Consider the following 10,632-nt stretch of genomic DNA (forward strand, 5'->3'; position numbering starts at 1 on the left):
GACTGTGATAGTTTTCGTGCTTAAGATTTTGAGGTATTATCTTTACGACATGCATTGTGAGATTTTCTCTAATTACCATAGTATTTAGCATCTTATGGCCTATAGAGAGCTTAATTCTAGGCACCATACATGGATGGAGTTTTCAAAGGATTATGATATTTCCATCTTATATCGTTTGAGCAAGTCTAATATAGTAGCTGATGGTTTGAGTCGGAAGACACTTAGAATATGTAGCTTTTATTCTATTGAGTTTCTCAGAGGTCGTTGGCATGAGACATTCAGTCCTTAGCCAACTTGATAGTTTGACTAGATATTTTGGACCATACGAGGATTCTTGTTATAGTTGAGGTAAGGTTTTTGCTTTTTGAGAAGATTCTGGATCGTCAATTTGAGTAAAGTAAGCTTTGCTTTCTTCGTGCTCAGGTGTTGTGTTGTGTATATAAGAGGACCAACATAGATTATAAAAGATTTTTACAATTTGATGTCTGCATATATGTTTTAATGATTGATGTCTTAATTCAGTTGATTATGAAAGATGCTGACAACTTTAGATATTCTATTCATCCAGACATAACTGAAATGTATTGAGATTTTAGACAATATGATAGGTAAAGTGGACTAAAGACTGATGTGGAAGACTTTGTATCTCATTTCCTTTGTTGTCAGCAGGTAAAGGATGAGCATCAAGCTTCCACGTGGTTTTATTTAGAGATTTCCCATTCCAGAGTTAAAGTGGGAGAGGATGACCATAAAACTTATTAGTAGCTTAGCTCATACTTCTCATTGTTTTGATTGTATTTGGGTCATCATGGATTGATTGAACAAGTTAGCGCATTTCATTCTAACTCAGATGTGTTTCAGTTCTTAGTAGTTAGATCGTATCTATGTGCTATAGATAGTCCAGTAGCATGGTGTGCCCATATCTATTATTTTAAACCGAGAGCTATTCAGGAAGAGTTGGGTACTAAGGTTGATCTGAGTATAGTTTTCCATCTGTAGATAGATGGCAAGTTTGAGCCGATCATTTAGGTGCTTTAGGATATGCTCCGAGCCTGTGTAATAGATTTTGGATTCCAGTGGGAGGAGCACATAACATTGGTATAGTTTTCATATAATAACTGTTATTATTTGAGTATTGAAATGGTGCCATTTAAGGCTTTGTTTGGTAGATGATATAGTTCTCTTGTTGGACGGTTTGAGACTTTAGTGGTTTGACCAAATGGTACTAATTCACTTCATAATTCATTCGATGAAGTTAGGCAGATTCAGGACAGGTTTTAGAGTATCTCAAAGTAGGAAGAGAGTCTATGCAGGTCGTCACCTTCATGGCTTCAGATTTGGACTAGCTGATCAAATATTCCTCCATGTATTTCCCATGAATGGTGGGATGAGGTTTGGTAGGAAGGGTAATCTAGTCCCAGATATATTGGACCTTTTGAGATTCTTTGCAAAGTTGGTGAATTGTCTTATAAGTTAGCTTTACCTCCAAATTTTGCTGCTTTCCATCTTGTTTTCCATGTTTTTATGTTGTGGTGATACATTCCTAATTTGTCTCATGTTATTAGATGGGACTTAGTTTGGTGAGTGATTGACATTCATGGAGGAGCCGATGTGTATTTAGGCTAGTGATGTCAGGCAGTTGCGAACTATAGATATTTTATAGATATGGTTCAGTAGAGGCACCGCCTGGTGGAGGAGGCTACTTGAGAGAGTCAAAATGAGATACAAACCCAATATCCTCACTTGTTCGAGACTTCATGTATTTCCCAATTATTAATATTTGCGGACAAAAGTTCCTTTAATAGTGGAAATTCTAACTAATCTTCAGGTCACTTTCCATATTTCTGCTTATTTTCAATATTAGAGATTTTCAATAACCTCCCCAAGTCATTTATGACTTGTTGTTTCTGACAATTCAGTTATCAGGCAGTTTTTTCATTTTTAGAGCCAAGTTACTATTTTGAAGTCTTCATTGGTTCCACATAGTTGCCAAGTGTAAACTTCAGTCAAACAACCCCAACTGCAAATTTTGATTATTCCAGTATATCTGAAACATCAATTTTAGGGTAGGTAGATATTTTCTTTGCATCTAGTGGCACCCGAGCTCATTTTGACTTAGTGGTTGGAAAGCTAAGGAATTTAAAATTAGGTGTGGGACCCACATTTCATTTAAATGACCTTGGATGGAAATTTTTACTATGCCATTGAGTCTGGAACATAGAATTTTTTATGGTCACGTAGTTTATTTGCATATGTGGGACTTTTGATGAATCACGATGCCCTGGCACAGAGCTGGAAATCGTTAACTGGTTTACCTGTGATCGTGAGCCATAGATTAAGATAGTGATTTGGAAGGACCAGAAACTCTTGTGGTCACGACACTATAAGTCACAAACATAACACCTTGGGCAAACCACCAGTTTTGCAATCACGATGAGGGAATGTTGTGATAGCGACTTCTGCCCCTGATGCCATATATCGCGATTGAGATAGTCAGGTAGCGATAGCGATACCTAAAGACAAATAGACCCCTTTTTTGCAATTTTTCTCATTCTTTATCTATTCTAAGAGAGGTAAAACACTAATTAGTGAGAAAGTTTAAGTGTAACTCTTGTGGGTGATTTAGGAGCTTAGATATCGATTGATTATGCTATTTTCCTTTGAATTTGAGGTAACATGCCTCTGATTTCATGGTAGAATTTTTTATTTCTTGTTCAAAAATCCCAAAACCTTGGAGGTTTGATTTTATCCCTAAATTAGCTGATATTTCACCAATTCTTGAGGGTAATGACTCCTTAACCATGAGGGAAGATTGGGTTAGTTTTGAAACGTGATTTTTTCATAAATGGAACCAACATGGAATTTTTTGATTAATTTTTGGACCCGAAGAACCATAGTGCAATACGAATATCATTATTCTTGTATTGATGAGTAGAATATGACTTTTATTACTTGGCATCTTGCAGATGCTTCTTGGAATAGGAAAATAGTAATTTAGCAGATCTTTTAAGCTTTCTTTAGCATCTAGGTAGTCTAGGATTTACCCTTTATTAAATTGATCTAGTTCATAGTATTTTTATAATATTGTGTTAGATTGAGGATGTGTTTTAGGTGTTTGTATGATGAATTGAAAGTATTGGGTTAGTTGGATTATTTAGGATATTCGAAAATTGTAAATTAGGCATAACTGACCTAATTGCTCATATTTTAGGTGAATTTCCTATATAAGGGATGATTGAGGCATTTTTTACATCTTAAACTTTATTTAGATACCTTAATCCTAGTTCTGGTAGGATTTAGCAAAAATGGAACTTTAGGTATTAGAAGAAGGGCATTGACCTACCTTAGGCTAAGATGTTTGTTAGCTTTTGTAGACCCTTATATGTTTGTTAGACTCTTGGGAGTGCTTATTGAGGTTATATTGAGAAGCTTTGATACTAAATAATTATGTTTTTTGATGTAAGGGTTGACACCTATTCATTATGCTATTGATGATACTATTGATTATATTCATATGATTATTATTACCGATTCGAGTCTGGAGGATGGTTATGATATTGATGATATTCACCCAATTCGAGTCTAGAGAATGATTATGATAATCATAATATGTTTACCAGTTTGAGTTTGGCTATTTATTATAATTATTATTTTAAGTCCAACTATTTAGTATATTTACCAGTTCAAGTCTGGATAATGATAATATTACTGGTTTATGTTTTGATATGCATATAATGCTATGATGATATACTTATTATATGTTGATATCGGGGTGAGGGATTGATAATAGTAATTTGTCTAAGTCTTAAAATTAGAAAATTTCTAAGGTAGCATGTTGTGAGTGGACACTAGTTTTATATTAAAAATTGGTAAATAACGGTGGTGGGTTATACTATCTTGTATGTACCTTCAAGGCTCATGAGGGATTGCAATGAGTATTTACTTTTCTGCACCTATTGGCTTATTAGAGCCAATTTTGTAATTATGTTTGTCTGGGGTGATGCTTTATGTTATGTTATTCTATTATTTCAACTTATTTACCTATTTATGCACATCGATGTTGGAGTTACTTTAGGTTTGTCTATACCTTGACTTAGTTATGTTATCTTGCATTTTGTCATACTTATATCATGATTTAGCTTAGTCATCTGAGTTCTAGTTTCTGGCATTAATAGACATTTGTGTTATATTGATATCCGACAATAGGTGAGATATTGATGTCGGAGTCACTTCTCTCCTTCTATCTTTCTATACTTAGTCTTTTGTTTCAAGATAGATGTTACTGGCCATTCAAGATACTGATATTGTATTATTATCATAAGATGCCCTTGTAAAGGGTCTACCAGGTCGTGGTATAGTATTTTTGATGACTATTTTTATCTATTTCAAGTATTTTGCATATTTATAAGTTGTGTGGTTGATTTTCACCTTTAACCCATTGTATTTAACTCTTAGTTACAATTTAGCTTAACTACTTGTAGGATTTAGTAGGTGACATCATATCTTATAAATTGGGTTGTGACATTGCACTATTATGCTTCGGGTCCAAACTAATGCAAAATTTCATGTGGTGCCCATTTATAGAAATTGCTTTTTTGAAACTAACTCAAAATCCTTAGGGGCCCAAGGCATAATTGCCCTAAAAATAGGTGAATTATGAGCTATATGGGTACTAAAATCAAGTTACCAAGCTTTAGGGATTTTTAGAGAAGAATAGGGAAAATCAACCATGGTAAATGGAGGAATCTTACATCAATTTTGAAGTAAAACGTGTACTTCATATTTACCTAAATACTACTTCAAAGCTACTACACTCCTTAGGGTTTATGTCTATTGGAAATGGATGACAAATAGGAAAAAATGAGATGAATGGGGGGTATTTATACACTTCCCAGGTATTTAGGTATCACATTTGCGACACAATGACTGCAATCGCGATCCTTGGTAAAATGGCAAAAGTCGCTTATGGGACATACCGATCGCATTCATGATACTGGTCAAGCTGGTAAAAAAGATTCTTTTGCAATACACAATGTCATATTTGCGACACTTTATGGGTGTCTGCAAGATCGGTATCGCGACCAGTGGCTCATGATCGCCGATGCAACAACACTAGCTGAGACTTGGAAAAGGACTATGCTACGCTATAAAATTTGAAGTTCCAAACTCATTGGAGCAACTAAAATTTCCATACGAGGACGTTTAACCAAAGAGTGGGTCCTATACTCTACTTTCCATTTTTTAAATTTCGACCAAAATTTCAAAATGAGCCTGAATGCCTTGGGACGATAATGAAAAGTCCACCCAACGTAAAATCATTATTCCAGAGTTGTTGGAATAGTTAGATTTAACATACGAAATCGTTTGACTAATTTTTTTATACAGTAACCAATTTGAATAAGTGAAGAGTTCAAAACCAAGAATTGTCTCTAAACATTAAACGAACTGCCCAATAACAAAACAATAAGTCCCAGCAAGTCATAAATGACTTGGGGAAGCTATAGGAAATCTCTCATGGAAAAAATAAGTCAAAGTATAGAAAATGACCTGAAGGTTCATTACACAAGCATGATACAAGATTCCATCTAGATTTTACTTAAAACGAAGAATCTCAATATACAACCTTGAAATCATAGCAGATGGGAAAAATCAAATGACGAACTTCTTTACCAGATCATCCCATGTAGTGATAATGTTTGATAGTTCTGCCTTTAAACACATCTTCGATTCCCCAAAGAGTGATAAGGGGAAAGTGTGAGTATCACATCATATGTGAAGACTCAAGTGGGTATAAAGGTGCCACTGATCTCCAAAAAGTTCTGCAAATAGATCTATGGATCCTCATGTGACATGTTTGTGAATTGCCTACTATTGCGCAATAGTTGCACCATGTTTAGTTTGAGCTCAAATCAACACCCAGGTTCTTGTCTACGAATAGCGAATGTAAAATTAGTTATGAGTGGGATTTTCACTTTGTAAACTGACCTATGATCTGGTTGATCATCAACCATTGGTGCAGGAATAGCTTCTTCCTAATGAATTTGAGGTACCCGATAGAGAAGTATTATTTCTCTCCTCAATTGATATAGGTGTCTCTTAGGTTCAGGATATGGGTCAACCAAATCCCTTTCGCATGCTAGCATACTCATGTGTCAAACCTTTACCTATAAATTATGAAGCTAAGATCAAGTTCTTTCACTAATGAAATCAAATAGCAAAACCAAAAGTAAGATAGTTATTAATTTTTATTAATTTTTAACTCCCCGGCAACGATGGTAAAAACTTGATGTGTCCTAGTGTACATGCAAGTGTACATGGTCTCCCAAGTAGTAAAATAACATTAAAAAGATAATAATTGATACCATATGGAGTTTTTCATAGCAACATATAATTCTAGTATTACTATCAATATAAAACAATAGCAAGAGTACCCAATAACCTTTGAGATTTAAAAACTAAAAGTAACCAAAAGCAATTTGATAATGTTGAGTGTAGGAGAAATTAATGGGGAAGAACCTAGGGTCACGACACTACGAAAAATCCTACATAGCCATACAATTTCATCGACTCACTTAATTATCATGGGTATTGATTCACGAGGTTGATAACATAATTAGTAAATGGTCATCTTCTAACCGTCAATCTAACTTAGACCCACAATTACATTGTTGGGTGAGGATATGAGAACTAAGTTGAACACATTTATATTTCATTCTATATATGATCTAAATAGGGAGAATTAGTTATATTTATAGCAAAAATACAAATCCTAATTTCAATCCCTTGAACGTTTAATATCCCAGTCTATACATCCCACGTTTTAATCTATTATTCCTTCTTCTAAGATCAATAATAGAAATATTAATTTATCCTAAGGGTCATAAATCCATAAAATAGTAATAAAAATAATAAATGAATAATAAATAATGATGATAAACATAAATTAACTCACATATAAGCTTAAGCAATCATGTTCTTGGCCTCAACCCTAGAAGAGGGTGTTTATCCACTTATGGTCTTACAACAAATCAAAAGATTGAAATTCATGTATAAGAACGATTAGTAAGACAAAGGAAAGACTTATAAACCTAAAATAATCCTACTCAAGCTCATTTAAAATACCAAAAGTATTCAAAGTTGTGCATAAAAAGATAGAAGTGTTCTATTTATACTAGTACAAAAACCGTTTGTTTTGTGACCTTGGGTGTATCACGCTAGTATTGCTCCACGTTTTGGGGTATGGCATGCCATTAACGTGTATTAAAACTATTTTGGATACATTTAGATTGTTTCTAAGGGTGTGGCATGCCCTGGTCTCAGAGGGACAAGGGCATGGCACTCCTATGTGCTTAGAAATTCGAGATTTCATCATCTTGAACTCCATCCTTTTGCCTTTGCATTCCTCACTTATTTGGTGTCTTTCCAATTCAGATTCATCTTGTTTAGAATACCAAAATTTATATTAACATAATACATGGTCTCCTATAAAATCAAACAAGTCGAATTAGTGCAAATAACACAACTGGATTCATCTAGATACACTAAAACAACGCATAGCTAAAGCTAGCGACACTCGTTTTTTCATCTAAACTCTAAATAATCATTTTTTTTCAAACATGTTTTTAACAAACAGTAAATGTTTCAAAAAAATGTTTAACACTAAAATGATAGATTATAAATATTAACTCATATACAAACATGATAAGCCCTTAAAACTAGGCTAAACAAGCGTAAATCATGACAAGTAGATGCATAAATCCACCTAAGATCACTCTTTACCCAGACAAGTTACCTTGATTTACTTGACTAGAATGTCAATTATTTTTAATAGACCCTTGTAATTTGGATTATAAATCCACTACTAGATTATCTAGATATTTAACCTCCTCCAAAGAATCAGAGTCATTGTCTATAGGTGTTTTACCTTGCAAACCAACTGCATTTACCTTTTTTCCCCTGTTGCTGCGAACTATTCTATGAATAAGTTAATCTTGATCCATAATTTTACTACCTCTTGAGGAACTACCTTACCTATCATTTTTTTCTGAATATACTCCTATCAGATTCGTTGCCTATATTACACCGCTCAATAAAGTATAAAGTGGTTGCTAAATCAAAATATTGAACTAAACTAAGTTGGGGTTGTGCCATAGGAATAGGCTAGAATATTAGTCGGTGTAGTTATATACGCTATTAGTAAATTATTTTTGTTAATTTGGGGGTTTTGTATGTTTTGTTTTAAACAAGTAACAACTGTGAATTTCTTCATCTTTATAATCAATAAGGGATAGGCATTAGGATTAAGTTCCCCATGACATCATGACTCCATAGGTTCTTTAGACTAGTGATCTATTTCGATTGTTAACATGTAGAATAATTAAGTTAAGTTTATCTAAATGATTGTCCATCATATATATTGACTATTCTACATTATATCGATGTCTCTTGAGTTTTCCAATCTAAGCATTATCATGGATCCTAGATTAGTAGTTTTGCATCTGTGGCTCAAGCTATTAAGTGAAGGTTTGTAGCTCCAAGTCTCCATTGTTTTTTCACTCTTCTCATTTGTTACCCCTTCATACCAAGAAAGAAAGAGTAAATCAAGTTCTAACATTTTCAAATATTAGATAAAATCAAATCCAACAAAAAAAATACATGCACAAACAATTGTCATGAATCATTGTGTCCTACAAGCCCAACTTTGTTAATTTGTCATGGTTCCCAAAACCCTAGTTGTGGGAGTTTAGTAACTAATTATCGCTAGAAAATAGTTAAAACTTTAGAACTATATAATTATGAACTTTCAAGATTAAGAATTAAAACCATAAATCCCAACCATGAAGTATTCTCTCAATGAATTTGTTTAAAACTCTCAAGAAAGTATATGAACTCAAAAGTAGTAAGAGAGAATAAACTCAAAAATATAACTTTATTGGAGTATTTAGAGATACGAAATAAATGGTGTCCTACAAAGGTTAAAAACAAGGTCAGTAGTGGAAATGTGTGTGGAAATAGTCGTAGGGCCTTGTCATGACTTAATACGTGTTGTGGTGCTTCAATTATCTCCTTTCCTTGCACACTGTCTATACCTGTGGTGATAATTATGGGGCTCCCAATGGCTAGTTGGGTCAGTCATTGCCATTGGTTTCAGTTGTGCAAACTTTTAGGGCCCTGGAATGTCTTCTTAGGTTGTGTCTTGGAAACTACTCATATCTCTCTTAACAACTTATATGGAGTACTCAGTTCAACTTGGAAAAAATCATACCTCTATGGTAATTCTTGAACTACTTCTCAGGATTAGTCAGGTAATGACTCATCTCTTGTCCTAATGGCTCGTATCATGGGTCATAGCAAACACCTTATTTTAAATCTTCAAGATCTTACTCATTGTTTACGTGATATTTAAGACACAAGTCTTACAGTGACCTAATGAGTCATGGAGAAGAATCAAATGCCAACACATAGCAAATTTTTGTTCTTTTTCATTCGTTTACTACCATGACCCGTTTTACTACAAAACTCTTGAACAAATGCATCATATCTACAGATAAAGTTATATTCTTACATATTTCGATCATTTAAAGCATTGAGAGTTCCATAAAACTACAATAAATGAATACCCAACCCTCTGATATATCAATAAGCAAGTAACTTGTACTGACACAATACCCAACCTTCAACACAATATAATAGGATGCATTCACCATATATTAGGTTGTAACACCATTCAATGATAATTTAAGTGGACGGATTACTATCATGAAATATTTAGTAAATTTAATTTTGTCGATATCATGCATATAAGAATGGTAAATTTCTCATCATTCAAAACTATACAAGAGGGCTAATTCATAAACTTTAAACAAACGAATGGGCATGGGGTCCAAATCAAGTCCAGCTACAATAGAAATAATAAACTACCTCAAGCACAGGTCTTAATGCAACTAACCTAAAATAGACTTTCCTTTCCTGGCACCTTTGCATCTTTCTCAGTCTAATAAACTACAAATAAACAATATTTAATAAATTACTCATTAATTGTAGGCATTAGGGGCTAAAACCAACAAATTTTACCCATCTTTATAACATAAATTTTCTATTTAGGGGTTTTTCCTTTTAAATTATCTCGAATCCATATAATCCATATTAAAGGGAAGAAATTCTATGCTAGAAAGTAAAATCTAAGAAGCTAGAATGATTAACAAGTGATTTTAGGACTACCCTTAAAAAACTATCACTAGATCATCAATCTATGCTTCAACCCATAAATTTCACCTTACCTCTTTATTCTAAAGACTGTATTAATTAAATTGATTTATCAATGTTACAATGTTGAAAGAATGTTGCCTCAAGAGTAGAAATCACCAAATTTATTAGGAAATTGGCTCTCTCAAGTCTTTGGTTGAAAATTAGATATTTAGGAGAAAAAAAAATCAATACTCAGAAGTGATGTGTATTAATTGCCCGATAAACATAGTAGCAGTCATCACTTAACCGTATCAACCACTATTATAGTAAGATAATAGCTATGATAGTGCTTCTATATTGGTACGTGGATCACTTGAGTTGTCCTGAATAGTAGCTCAAGAGATTTTCCATGAATTCCCTTATTACAACACTCTTTTGATTTTT

Source organism: Capsicum annuum, chromosome 3 (genome assembly GCF_002878395.1).
Source record: "Capsicum annuum cultivar UCD-10X-F1 chromosome 3, UCD10Xv1.1, whole genome shotgun sequence".
Lineage (NCBI taxonomy): Eukaryota > Viridiplantae > Streptophyta > Magnoliopsida > Solanales > Solanaceae > Capsicum > Capsicum annuum.